General features: G+C 32.4%; 1 pseudogene; it reads right to left on the reverse strand.

Moving 5' to 3' along the window:
- Positions 1-10,712: 10,712 nt before the first annotated feature.
- Positions 10,713-14,239, reverse strand: LOC149144949 (syntaxin-22-like; annotated as a pseudogene).
- Positions 14,240-14,423: the final 184 nt, after the last annotated feature.

Here is a 14,423-nt window from a genome sequence, read left to right on the forward strand (position 1 = left end):
ATCGGTTGCATATGTTTGGATTCCAGCTGCTAAGCACTCTAAGTTGGATTCCAAAAGCCATAAACTCATGATGATAGGGTACAGTGATCACCACAAGGCTGACAGGCTGATAGATATAGACACTGATCATCTTATCTTTAGTCGGGACATAGTATTTGATGAAGACAAAGGGTTCTTTCAGTCTCCTCCTTTTGAGCAGTGTTCTAAGGATCAGTCTCATAGTGCTTTTCTTCAATTAGGTCCACCTGATGGGATGGATGATGCAACATTAGTATTTGATGATGCACTACCTAAGTTCCCTCTAGAAAATAATCCACCTCTCACTACTCCTGTTGTTCCTGAGCCTCCTCCACATACTCCAGATATTGGTTCTTCTACTCTCCGGCCTAAATTGTGGGCTAAAACTATTGGTGATCTCTGGGATACTGAGCTCCTTGAAGGTAGAAATTCCAGAAATAAGAGCAAACAATAGCCTATAGTAAATTTTTCTCTAATAGCTAACCTACATTGTGCTTTTAAGCCTCAAACCTCTTCATAGGCTAAGGGTATATCTGAGTGGGAATAGGTTATGGAAGCTGAATTCTAGAGTCTTCAAAAGAATCACACTTGGACCCTTTCTGATCTTCCTGTAGGGAAGAAGCCCATTAGCTGCAAATGGGTGTATAAAGTGAAATACAAAGATGACAGAACCCTAGACAAGTATAATGCTCGCTTTGTTGCTCGATGGTTCTCACAGAAGGAAGGCATAGACTATGAGGAGACCTTTGCTCCTACATGCAAGATGAGTACCATATGGCTTGTCCTTGCCTTAGCAGCTCAATTCAGTTGGAAAGTCCATCAGATGGATGTAAAGAGTGCTTTTCTAAATGGTGAATTATAGGAAGAAGTCTACATGACGCAGCCTCCAGGATTCAAGGTTGTCGGTCAAGAACAAAAAGTTTGTAGATTAGTCAAAAGCGCTCTATGGTCTGAAACAAGCCCCTCAGGCTTGGCACATGAAAATTGATAAATACCTAACACATCATGGCTTTCATTGGAGTCCATCTGATGCAAACCTATATATCAAGCATATTGGTGATGATATTTTATTTGTGGTTGTCTATGTGGATGGACTTATCATTACTGGCAGTTTAGCACATTTGATCCATGCGATCAAATAGGATTTGTGCAGCACTTTTGATATGACAGATTTGGGACTTCTTGATTATTGTTTGGGGGTTGAAGTCTGGTAGACTAAGAACAACATCTTTCTCTCTCAGTCCAAGTATGCCAGAAGTCTTGTGGATAGGTTCAGAATGTAGGATTGCAAACCTGCCATGACTCCTAATGAACCAGGGCTCAAACTTTCAGCTTAGTCATCCTCACCACTTGTGGATGAATCTTTATTCAGGCAATTAGTGGGCAACCTCATCTACCTTACTGCCACTAGACCTGATATTAGTTTTGCAGTGAGCTACATTTCATGCTTCATGATAGCTCCTAAGGTTGATCATTGGACAATAGCGAAGTGTGTGTTGCGGTATATGAGTGGTACTCCTAATTATGGACTTCTGTACACTCAGAGTTCAGATCCTAAACATAGTGGTTACATAGATTCTTACTGAGCAAGTTCGGTTGATGACCGTAAATCTCTAGCTGGGTATGTGTTTAGCCTGGGATCTGGTGCTATCACATGGACTAGTAAGAAGCCGCAGGCAGTGGCTCTCTCCTTGACAGAAGCAGAGTATCAGGGAGTAGTTAAGGCATCTTGTGATGCAGTTTAGCTTCGACGTATGCTTGCAGATATGCATGTTTCCTAGGCAGGTCCTACTCCCCTATCTTGTGAAAATCAGGGATTGCTCAAACTCGCCAAGAATCTAATCTTTCATGAATGAACAAAGCATGTGGAAACCCATTGTCACTACATCCAACATCTTGTTGAAGACAAATCCCTTAAGTTGTTGTATGTTCCCACAATGGAGTAACCATCAGACATCTTCACCAAGCCCCTTGGTCTTGATAAGTTTGTAAAATTCATAGGGTCTATAGGTGTTGTAAATAGATTGAGCATTAAGGGAGGGTATTAGAATAATGATATTTTAGTGTTTAATGCTCATTTATGTATTTCTGTGATCTTATTAGCAGTTTCTTATTAGAAATTTATTGTTTCCATTTCTTAGTAGAAACTTGTTGTTTTTGTAAATATAGTTGTATTATTTATTCAACTTCATTGCTCATTGTAAATCAATTCAATTTATTGATTAGAAGTTGGAAAATGCAATATCACTAATTTAAGAATGCTCGAGAATATTGGATTTCGTAAGAGTCATACAACTCAATTTCTCATCATTAATTTTACAATATGTAACCATTCAATATAATATTTTTAGTTGGTTTTCAATTTATTACAACACTTTTTTATTTTATGACATTTGTTTGATGCTTAGGTGGAACAAAAAGCAAAACATTTTTGTCAAATAATTTATTTGTTACTGAAGAAATTGGTTATGTCGTTAGTCCCTAAAGGGGGCAAAGGGAAGAAACTATCAAACTATGTATACTATTTGTCTTGTACTTTTCTAATTTAGGTTGGCTAGGAGAACACTGCAATTTTCCTAGTTTATAACAACTAAAAGTAATTTCCCACTTATCCCAAGTAACTTGATCAAGATATAAGAGGATCTTATTATCACCAAAATATGAACTTGGATAGTCAAAAAACGAGCACAGCATTTAATCATTGGTCCGAGAGAAATAAAAATTCAAACTAGTAAGAATTGAATGTAGATATGAAAATATGAATTATATCTCGAAATAATATAAGGAAATACAAAATAATTCGAATTAATTGTAAACATGATAGTAGATTATTTATATTGTCAACTTAAATAAATGATGAAGTTTTAATCATTTATCTAAAATAGACATGACAATAAGTTTATAGGTGCCAAAATAAAATTTTGTACCTTGTCTTCAACTATCTTGGAATATTCAATCCTCATTTTCCTTAATTTCTCATTGCCACTTAAGAAATGTCATTCAAAGTGCACACAATCAACAGGTGGAGTTTTATAAAACACTTTATTTTCAAAAAAGATTTGACAAAAAAATGAATTATCTCATTGGGTTCAACTAATAGATCCAAAAATCGAGCATTATGTATCTCATAACTTTTCTTCTCCGCCACAAATATACTATATATTAGAGTTTTTATAACTTAATTTATTGCTTGAATGTGTTTTTAACCATTAACTATCTAAAAGTTGATGTTTTCAGCAACTAAATTTGTTTAATTTACAATCTTGAAAGATTTAGTTAATGGATCAGACTCAATGATATCAAATCGAATTAGAAGTCCACCGAGTAATGATGGTTGAAATTTCAGTAGGAATAGTTTGACCAGTACATTAAAATTTAAATCATCGTATGAACTCTATTTAAACACTTCTGGAACTTCTATACATATTTGAACATCCACATTTCTACTGTCAAAAATTGAAAATAAATAACAACACTTAAGTTTTCATGAATTTTATCACATTGAACAGCAAGCTTTCTCATCTCAAATTCAACTTTCCTAGATTTTTGAATTCTTATGGTAGGTTTGAAATCACCTTCTGCAATTCCCTCTTCTAGCTCACTTAAATATACTCTCCTCAAAGAAAGGAATTAAGCATTGAGTTGATAATCTGGAATTTTATCCAAATTTTTACTTCTTTTTTGCAAATAAAAAATTATAGATGATGTTTTTTTACATCTTACAAAATGATATTTTAGAACTTTAGTGATACATTCTAAAAAAATTGTGCAACTCTTTGTACCATATTTAGTGAAGCTCTCTCAGTTATGCAACTTAAATATTGTATTCTTTATTATATCTAGTGAATCATTATTTGATGTTTCAATCAAATCTGGTCTAAATTTAGAACAAAGTTGATTGAAGAATCAAATAATGACTCATCAAATACAATAAATAATTCAATGGTTAAGATGGTTAACTATGAAAGTTTCGCTAAATTTGTTATAAAGAGTTGAACAAATCTTTTATAATCTATCACCAAAGTTTTATAATATTGTTGTGTGAGATGCAAAAAAACATTATCTATACTTACTTATTCGCAACAAAGAGGTCAAAAGTTTAATAAAATATTATATGATAGAATCGATGTTTAATTACTTGCATTGAAGAGAATATATTTAAATGATCTAAAAGAGAGAATTGTAGAAAGTGATTTCAAACCTACTCTAAAATTTCTAAAATTCATGAAAGTTAAATTTGAGACAATGAAGCTCGCAGATCAATGTGATGAAATTCATGAAAAATTCAAACATTGTTAATTATTTTCAAAAAAATTTAGTAGAAAAGTAGAAGTTCAAAGATGTATAAAAGCTCCCAAAGTGTTTAAATTGAGGTCACAAGATTATCCAAACGTTAAATTATTAGTCAAATTACTCTTATATATATTTCAAGCATCAATGCATGATGCACTTATAATTCCATTTGATATCATTGAGTCTAATTCACTAATAAACCCTTTCGAGATTGTAAATGAAATAGATTTAGATGTTGTAAACATCAACTTTTGGATAGTTGAACATCAACACACCATTCAAGAAACAAAATAATTATAACAAATACATTATATAGTATATTTGCGGAGGCAAAGAAAAAATACAAAAGGTATAATGTTCAATTATTGGATCCATTAGTTGAACCCAGTAAGGTAATTCAAATTTTTTTTCAACTCAATTCTACAAATAAAATGCAAGACATTTCTCAGATGCCAATGACAAATTAAAGAAGAGGATTGGATCTTCTAAGACAGTTGAAGACTAGGTATGGCATTTAAATTGTTTTTGCACCCATAAACTTATTATCACATCTCTCTTTATTTTAGATAAATGATTAAAAATCATGATTTATTTAAGTTGGTAATATAATTAATCTATTATCACATTTACAATTAATTCACATTACTTGATATTTCCTAATTTTAATTCAAAATAGAATTCATGTTTTCATATTTAAATTAAATTCTTAATAGTTTGAAATGTTTAGTTTTATCAGATCATCGATGAAATGGTGTGTTCATTCTTCGGTTTTCCAAGTTAAAATTTTGTTGATAAAAATAATTATCTTATATCTTAATCAAGCTACTTGAGATAAATGGGACACTATTTTTAACTGTTACAAATTAGAAATATTGTAATGTTCTCCAAGCCAACCTGAATTACAGAAGTACAAGAAAAATAGTCTACATAGTTTGACAGTTACTTCTCTTTGCCCTCATCAAGGGCTAACTACAAAACCAATTTATTTAGTAAAATATGAACTATTGGATGAAACTCTTTGGTTTTCTATTCCACCTAATCATCTAAATAATTCCATCAATTAAGATATTTTGTAATAAATTAAAAACAAAAAAAACCTGAATTACAGAAGTACAAGAAAAATAGTCTACATAGTTTGACAGTTACTTCTCTTTGCCCTCATCAAGGGCTAACTACAAAACCAATTTATTTAGTAAAATATGAACTATTGGATGAAACTCTTTGGTTTTCTATTCCACCTAATCATCTAAATAATTCCATCAATTAAGATATTTTGTAATAAATTAAAAACAAAAAAATAATATTAGATGAAATGATTGCATATTGTAAAATTCATGATGAAAAATTGAGTGTTATGGCTTTTACTACATCCAATATTCTTGAACATGATCAAATTAATGATATTGAATTTTCTAGATATTGTAGTGTAGTGGTAGGGCCTACTTATGTAAAAAGAACATGAAATACAAAAATAGAGTCCTTTTCTGAAAAAATATGTGGAATCCTTGAAAAAATAGTACATGAATCAACCATCATTCAACAGTTTAACAACGATTTACAATTTGGTTGTCATTTTGAACGGCTTAGCCTTTGATGAACACTTTTGCAGTCTTTTCCTTGTTAGTTGGAATCAATGTTATTCATTTTCCTTGTTGCCTTGAGTACATTTGATTTGAAAGAAAAGCCATTCCATAAGGGATATTATATTAAATTTATTTGATTTTTTATAAAAAAAAAATGAATTGGGTGATTTTACTATAATTCTCTAAGTAGACCTTTGGTCTTGTCATGAAAAACATGAGACTTTGGAAATATCATAAAGAACTTCAAGTTCAAATATAGAATGACTAATGACATTTACAAATATAAGTCCCAAAATAGGCATAGTTATGATATAGTTTTAACTCTACATTTCTATATTTCACAATTGAAAAATTTGGAGACTTCAAACACTCACACTTTTGAAGACAATTGATAAAAATAAGAGAGATTATGATTTCTGGGTGGATTCTTTCAAGAAACACCAACAATGATCCGTATTGTGGATATTCCACTGGATAGTTCATCGCAAGAAATGAGATATTATACTTAAAAATCCAAAATCTACATTATACTAATTTTTTTCTCTTTAGATGTTTTGATATGTAAATTATTGTTTATTTCATATGCATTCAAAATATTATTATCCAAAAAATGGAGAACAATGAAATAAAAAATCACAAACCATGATTTGACACAAAATATAACTTGAGAACCCATTTCTAGAGAAAACCCAGCGTAAAGGTGAAGATGTTTTTCTCTCTTTCTGTAAATAGAAAATGGTTGAGTACATAGATGTAGCACTTCTAACCCATGGACTATTATAGCACATAAATCCCCTTTGTGTTCCCTTTCCCAATATATCTCGGCTACTCTGCTCATCTACGGAAAAAATGCACTCAAAAAATATTTATGTCTCCTTCAATTGGTATGATAGTTTTAGATGTTATTTATACTCCCTTAGAAATGGCTAGATTAATTAATTCTATAATATTTTAATAAATCACTATATGATCATTTGTGAAACTAGAATTTCGTTTTGATGTATGCTAATAGTTTATGATTATTGTTTTTTGAATCACTTCGCCCAAAGCAAGAAAAATATTACAACCACCATCTAAGGAACAAAACAAGTCTTTCAGCTCAAATTGCAATGCCAACAACACCTTTTACTTGTACTTATGATGGGACCATTTAATCTAACCGTTTCTAAGGGAATATAAATAATATATCAAATCACCCTACCAATTAAATGACGCATTAGCTCTTTGCGAGTGAATTTACCAAAGAATTTTTGTGTTAGAAACAAATTTAGCAGGTGCTCGATTTGTTTTACACTACAGTGCTTGAGATTTTGCTAGAAACAAATCTAGTGGAAATTAGATTTGTCTTACCCCCCATTGTCTATGTTCCTGCATGATCAAATCTATTGCATACAAGATTTTTTTTTGCACTGCACTATTTCTATTTGTGTTAGAAATAAATCTAGTACGTGCTAGAATTGTTTTACCATGCAATGCTTTCATTGTTATGCTAGAAACAAATCTAACGCATGTGATATTTATTTTATCTTACAATGCTTGTGTTTTTGCTGGAAAGAAATCTAGCACATGTTAGATATTTTTACCTTGCGATGTTTGTGTTTGTGGTGGAAACAAATCTACAAATCTTGCATGTGCTAGTTTTGTTTTACACACCAATGCTTTGGTTTGTGCCAGAAACAGATTTAGCATATGTTAGATTTGTTTTACTCTCCAATGTTTGCGTTTGTGCTTTTGTTTTAGCTTGAAATGCTTTTGTATATTTCCTTACACTATATTTTTATTACCTTACAATACTTATGTTTGTGCTTATAAACAAATCTAGCAGGCTCTTGATTTATTTTACTTTGCAATACTTGCATTTGTGATAGAAACAAATCTACCATGGGTAGATTTGTTTTACCCTAAAATTCTTTTATTTGTGCTATAAATAAATCTAACACATTGTAGATTTGTTTTACTCTGCAATTCTTTTGTTTGTACTTTTGCTTTACCGTGAAATACTTTTGTATTTTTCCTAACACTAGATTTGTTTTACCTCACAAAGCTTGTGTCTGTTTTATAAACAAATACAGCATGCGCTAGAAAGAAATCTATAAACAAATATAGATTTATTTTACGTTGTAACGATTTTATTTATGCTAGAAAGAAATCCAGCATGTCTTAGATTTATTTTACATTGCAATGTTGGTGTTTTTGCTAGAAAGAAATCTAGCATGCCAGATTTCTTTTAGGTTGTAATGCATTTGTTTATGTTTTTCCTTTCATTAAATTTGTTTTACCTTATAATGGATGTGTTTGTGCTAGAAACAAATCTAGCATGCACTAGATTTTTTCCACCCTACAATGCTTTTGTTTGTGCTAGAAACAAATCTAGGGTGCTAGATTTATTTTACCCTACAATGCTAGAAAGAAATGTATTGTGCATTAGATTTGTTTTACCTAGGAATGCTTATTTTTGTGTTGGAAACAAATCTAAAACGTTAGATTTATTTTCTCACAATGATTATTTTTGTGCTGGAAACAAATCTAACATAGTAGATTTATTTTTCCTTCCAATATCTTTTTATTGTGCTAGAAGAAAATCTAATGAATTCTATATTTGTTTTTGCTATAGTTGTGTTTGTGCTAGAAAGAAATCAAATGGGCAAGGAATTCTATATTTGTTTTTGCTATAGTTGTGTTTGTGCTAGAAAGAAATCAAATGGGCAAGGAATTCCTTTGAGTATGTGACCTCACATGTTAACTTTCACATATAGGAACATGAATCTAATTCTTCCCTTTTGCATGGGATATGGCTCGAAGGCTCTAACATAAAGTAAATTTCAAATGCCCATTTTCCCAAAGAGTAGATAAGCATCGACGTTTAGGTATATATCGTGCAAGCATTTTTTTTATTACAAAAAAAACCATAAATTCTTGTCTAGTTCTTGGCACAACATTAATAGAATCGAGGGTGGGAAGTAGTGCCATCCACCAAGGTTGAATTCCTGTCAAAGTATAAACAAGCAATTAGGATTAGGTGCCAGTCATAAGTTTCTTTGACAGAACGATACCCCATGTCACAGTAGATTGATAGAATAGTACCAGTTGTAAGGCTACAACCACTATTGAGGTTAAAGGAATCACTTCCCAAAAAAACACGCATATCCTTAGTTTAAAAATGATGGTATACAAACATTTAAGATCCCTAATTCATTACTTCAATAGGTTGACTGTGTTGCGTGATTTCTCTAATGGTATAATACTCATCTCATCTCATAATCTTAAATGCACGACACATTCCCGTTTATAAATCCGGTATTCGATGCGCGACACATTCCCGTCTATAAATCCAGACACATAACCAGTTTTATTTGTTGCATATGCAGGTAATCACTATGATCATATTGAAATAAAGTAGCGTTGATAAAATAAATGTGCGTTAAAATAATTGTTGCTAGTGAAATATGGTGAGCATTTTAGGTGCAATCAATTTGTATCTTTCAAATTATAATTAATCAGTTCATGTTTAAATTTAAATGCATATGATATTTAAAGCTTAAACATTAAATTCACATAATATGATATGTGGTTTAAATCATTTTTCAGGTCCAGTCGACGTGAATTTTAGGGATACACAAAAGGGTATTTGATTCGTAAGCCTGAGTAGATATCAGGAAATGAGGTCATAACAAAAGAAACGATATGACGAGAAAAATAATATTTAAACCTATAAAATTTTCAAAGTCTAGAAAGAAGCATCGGTGTTAAAGAATACGACTTCTAACACTAGCTTACTTCTTAAATTCTATGAGGAGAACATGCTGCTACTGAGTTTTGCTTGTAATTAAATCTAGCTCACTTGCAACACAGCTGCGAAAAAAAGTCACCATAGAAGAAAAATTAGGAAACAATTAAAAGAAGAAGCATATACAATAAGAAAAACCCGATGCTTGAAAAGTATTCACACTATAAAATTTCCTTCGTGGGGAGCAAATTTCAAATTCCCATAATTAAGGGAAAACTAAACCAAGAAACAACGTATCGATTTCAAAAAGGAAGTCTAGAAAGAAGCATTGATGTTAAAGAATATTGTTGGAAGAATCACTGCACCTTTATGGAATCCGTAATTTCCACCTTGGGGATCCTAGTTACTGATTTGTAACGTCTACTAACACCTGGATGTTTTGATGTAATGGCAAACCTCCACATGGTATCAGAGCCTGGACCCAGGTTCGATCCCCCGAGTTAAGTTTGAGGGGAGGTGTTGGAAGAATAGTAACAGCAAACCTCCACAAATATGACTTTGAACAGTAGCTTACCTCCTAAATTCTATGAGGAGAACCTACCGCTACTGAGTTTTGTTTGTAATTAAATCTAGCTCACTTGCAACACAGCTGCAAAAAAAGGTCCCCACAAAAGAAAAATTAAGAAACAATTAAGAAACAATTAAGAAACAATTAAAAGCTTTAGCATATACAATAAGAAAAACCCGATGCTTGAAAATTATTCACACTATAAAATTTCCTTTGTCGGCAGCAAACACAGCTGCAAAAAAAGGTCCCCACAAAAGAAAAATTAAGAAACAATTAAGAAACAATTAAAAGCTTTAGCATATACAATAAGAAAAACCCGATGCTTGAAAATTATTCACACTATAAAATTTCCTTTGTCGGCAGCAAATTTCAAATTAGCATAATTATGGAAAAGCTAAACCAAGAAACAATGTATCGATTTCAAAAAGAGCATGGTATGACGTTGCTAACAACATATACAATGTAGGAAATTAAGAAACAACATTAGACTACATGGAGAAACCAACTCTAGTACAGTTCATAATCACCGTAAAGGAAAACCCGCTTGGGGAAGAAAAGATGTATAAGCTGTCCCAACTCTCAAGTTCAACGGCAAGCCGTTGGGCTTCCTGAAACTCCTTTAGAACAACTTGTAAATCTTTTGTGAGTTTTGCATTTTCTATCTTCTTCTTATCCTATAATTTATCGTAAACTTTAAGTGATATATTTCTATAACTGATTTAACAAACAAGACACAATCTATAAGGAATATAGATATGTTTAGAAGGCTTATCCTATAATTTATCATAAACTTTAAGTGATATATTTCTATAACTGATTTAACAAACAAGACACAATCTATAAGGAATATAGAAAAACCCGATGCTTGAAAAGTATTCACACTATAAAATTTCCTTCGTGGGGAGCAAATTTCAAATTCCCATAATTATGGGAAAACTAAACCAAGAAACAACGTATCGATTTCAAAAAGGAAGTCTAGAAAGAAGCATGGATGTTAAAGAATATTGTTGGAAGAATCACTGCATTTCTATGGAATACGTAATTTCCACCTTGGGGATCTTAGTTACTGATTTGTAACGTCTACTAACACCTGGATGTTTTGGTGTAATGGCAAACCTCCACATGGTATAGACCCAGGTTCGATCCCCCGAGTTAAGTTTGAGAGAAAGTGTTGGAAAAATAGTAACAACAAACCTCCACAAATATGACTTCGAACAGTAGCTTACCTCCTAAATTCTATGAGGAGAACCTACCGCTACTGAGTTTTGTTCGTAATTAAATCTAGCTCACTTGCAACACAGCTGCAAAAAAAAGGTCCCCACAAAAGAAAAATTAAGAAACAATTAAAAGCTTTAGCATATACAATAAGAAAAACCCGATGCTTGAAAATTATTCACACTATAAAATTTCCTTTGTCGGCAGCAAATTTCAAATTAGCATAATTATGGAAAAGCTAAACCAAGAAACAATGTATCGATTTCAAAAAGGAGCATGGTATGACGTTGCTAACAACATATACAATGTAGGAAATTAAGAAACAACATTAGACTACATGGAGAAACCAACTCTAGTACAGTTCATAATCACCGTAAAGGAAAACCCGCTTGGGGAACAAAAGATGTATAAGCTGTCCCAACTCTCAAGTTCAACGGCAAGCCGTTGGCCTTCCTGAAACTCCTTTAGAACAACTTGTAAATCTTTTGTGAGTTTTGCATTTTCTATCTTCTTCTTATCCTATAATTTATCCTAGAATTTCAATCCAACACTATTATGCATAGATTGGGAAAATTTTAAATGCAAATAAAAAAAAAAGTTGATAAGACTTCATACTAACAATTGTATTTGCCAGAAGAAAGAGAAAATATAAAAGAGACAACGTCATAGAAAGTGCAGCACTTCGATAAGGGTTTTATATAAAATGGTTATTACAAGTTTTCATTTAAAGCCAGAATTAATAAAATTAGTGAAAATATATTGTCAAACCAGTGAAAGTAAAGAGTCATTCTCTGCATTTCATAATGAAATTAACTTTTGACTAACATATATCACGCGCTGACTTTTGTATGCTGATTAGTTTCACTGGCAGCTTTCAGTTTAGCAGATGTGATGTGTTCTTTACTAGTTGTCCAATGTGCTTCCTAGTCTTATTCTTGCAAAACAGAAGTTCATAACAAGGTTGTTTGAAAGGAAGCTAGTAACCCATTATCGTAGCTCTAGAGTACACGAAAATTGTAAGAACTATACAACAAATTTGAAAAATATACCTGAGAATAACTAATTGAAAGTGAACCTATAGTATTCCAAATTTGAGTTTAACCCAAGACCAAGAGTTCTCCATTTTATTTACCTACTCCAGTAATATCCAAAATAACGAGAAACACACCCACAAGTTCTCACCGTAACCTATCTAAATAGCGTAATAAAGCATATTCAGTTTGGTTTGTGAAAATAACTTATTACAAAAATGCCTAAGTAGCTGGCTTCCCTGCTTGTTTAGTCACAGGAAGAGTTCAGTAGATTTTAGAATAGATGAAAGGACCTCTGAAACAGTTTTAGAAAATTGTTTCTTGATGGTAGAATTAAGTGAAAGGTAAACCGTGGAATCGACCTTAAAGGTGGGCTTCCTAATGGTAAAACAGGACTTTAGACAAGCTAAAAGAAACCAAGTTGTCATCACAACCACCAGCTGTGCACATGAGGATGATAGAAGAAAACTTGGAAGTAATTGAGAAAGGACTGATAGTGACCATACCTGTGAGATTAAGGCAGTAGGGATGAAAAACATAACTTAAGGAAATGTTTCAAAATGTTGGTTAAGCAAATCCCTCGTATAGACAAGGAAAAATAGATTTGGGCCGTGTGAGTAGAGAGATCAGAAGAAATATTCGAACTTCATTAATAACGCATATCATTGTCATATATTTGGCAGAAAGTAACCCGACCCAACCCATGCAATATATTGCATCAACATGACAATGCGGTTAAATATTGCATCAATTTTGAGATAGTACAGTAACGCCTTTCGGACAATTCTCACGTTTCATATCTCTATAGGCTATTACATCAACCAACACATGCAGATGCCCTAAAACACGAAAGCGATAGCTGAGTAAATAGCTTTGGGAACTGGAAACAGGGAATAGAGGCAGGACCATAATCTCTTAAAATCGAGGCAAAAGCTTGAGGAAGAATACATCAATTTAACCTTAGCAATGCCGATCCGATCTAATCTCCATATCTATTAGGAGTTTGGCATCATTAGAGCAACATGCAAGCCAATGCATGCGAAAGCCTTTACATTAAAACACTCGACCAAACCAGTTTATTTAATATATTAATGAAAGTTAATCAGGAAACGCCTAAAAATGATGATATACACTAATTAAAAACTAATTGGCATAAGTCCAAAGCTTTCAATTGGTCATGTTCTTATCACTAAAGGTTTTCAAGCTTTTTACACATTAGAGATTACCAAATTATTAGGTTAATTTTCTTCGATACCCTAGATTTGCCAATAAGCCAGTAATATGGGAAGGGATTTGCGAATAAACCAACAAAATAGGATCTTTTTCTCCATACACTAAGAATTAAGATTTGCTAATAAACCAACAAAATTAAGATTTGCTAATAAAACAACAATATCCTAGATATCCTAAAAATTAACATTTGCTAATAAATCAATAATATGATAAGAGATTTGCTAATAAACCAACCAGATATGATCCCTTTACTTAAATTAAATAAAATAAAATAAAATAAATAAATAAAAAACCACCAACCTACTTGGCAGCAATCAATGCCAACAACCCCATTATGCAGGTTGTTCGTTAATGCAGGCAGATTAAATCATTCTTTTCAATATTGAATTTCCAACTGTTCTGGAGTATCCTTAGGCGTTCCGAGGTTATTGACAAGCCTCTGAAACATCGAAACAGCAGTATTGATTTGGGAAGAGCCAACAACCATGGCCTGAGATGGGTTTTGCTTCCCATTTATGGCGTCTATTCTTACGGCAAAGCGGCGGCCCGATTCAAAGCCGTGAAAGGTCATCTTCCCGCAATTGTTCAAAACTATGTGATCCCTTTTATAAACCTAAAAAAAAATCAGGCAGCCGAACTCCTGCACACCAGATGGTTTTGGAGCCAGCTCAAAGACGCTAAAAGCTCTATAAATGATGGGAAAACTGAACCGGAAATTACCGAAAATCTTTTGCGTTGTGGTTGAATTAAGAGAG

Source organism: Pinus tabuliformis, chromosome X (assembly GCF_031772625.1).
Source record: "Pinus tabuliformis cultivar Carrire ecotype Pingquan chromosome X, CPIR1, whole genome shotgun sequence".
NCBI lineage: Eukaryota > Viridiplantae > Streptophyta > Pinopsida > Pinales > Pinaceae > Pinus > Pinus tabuliformis.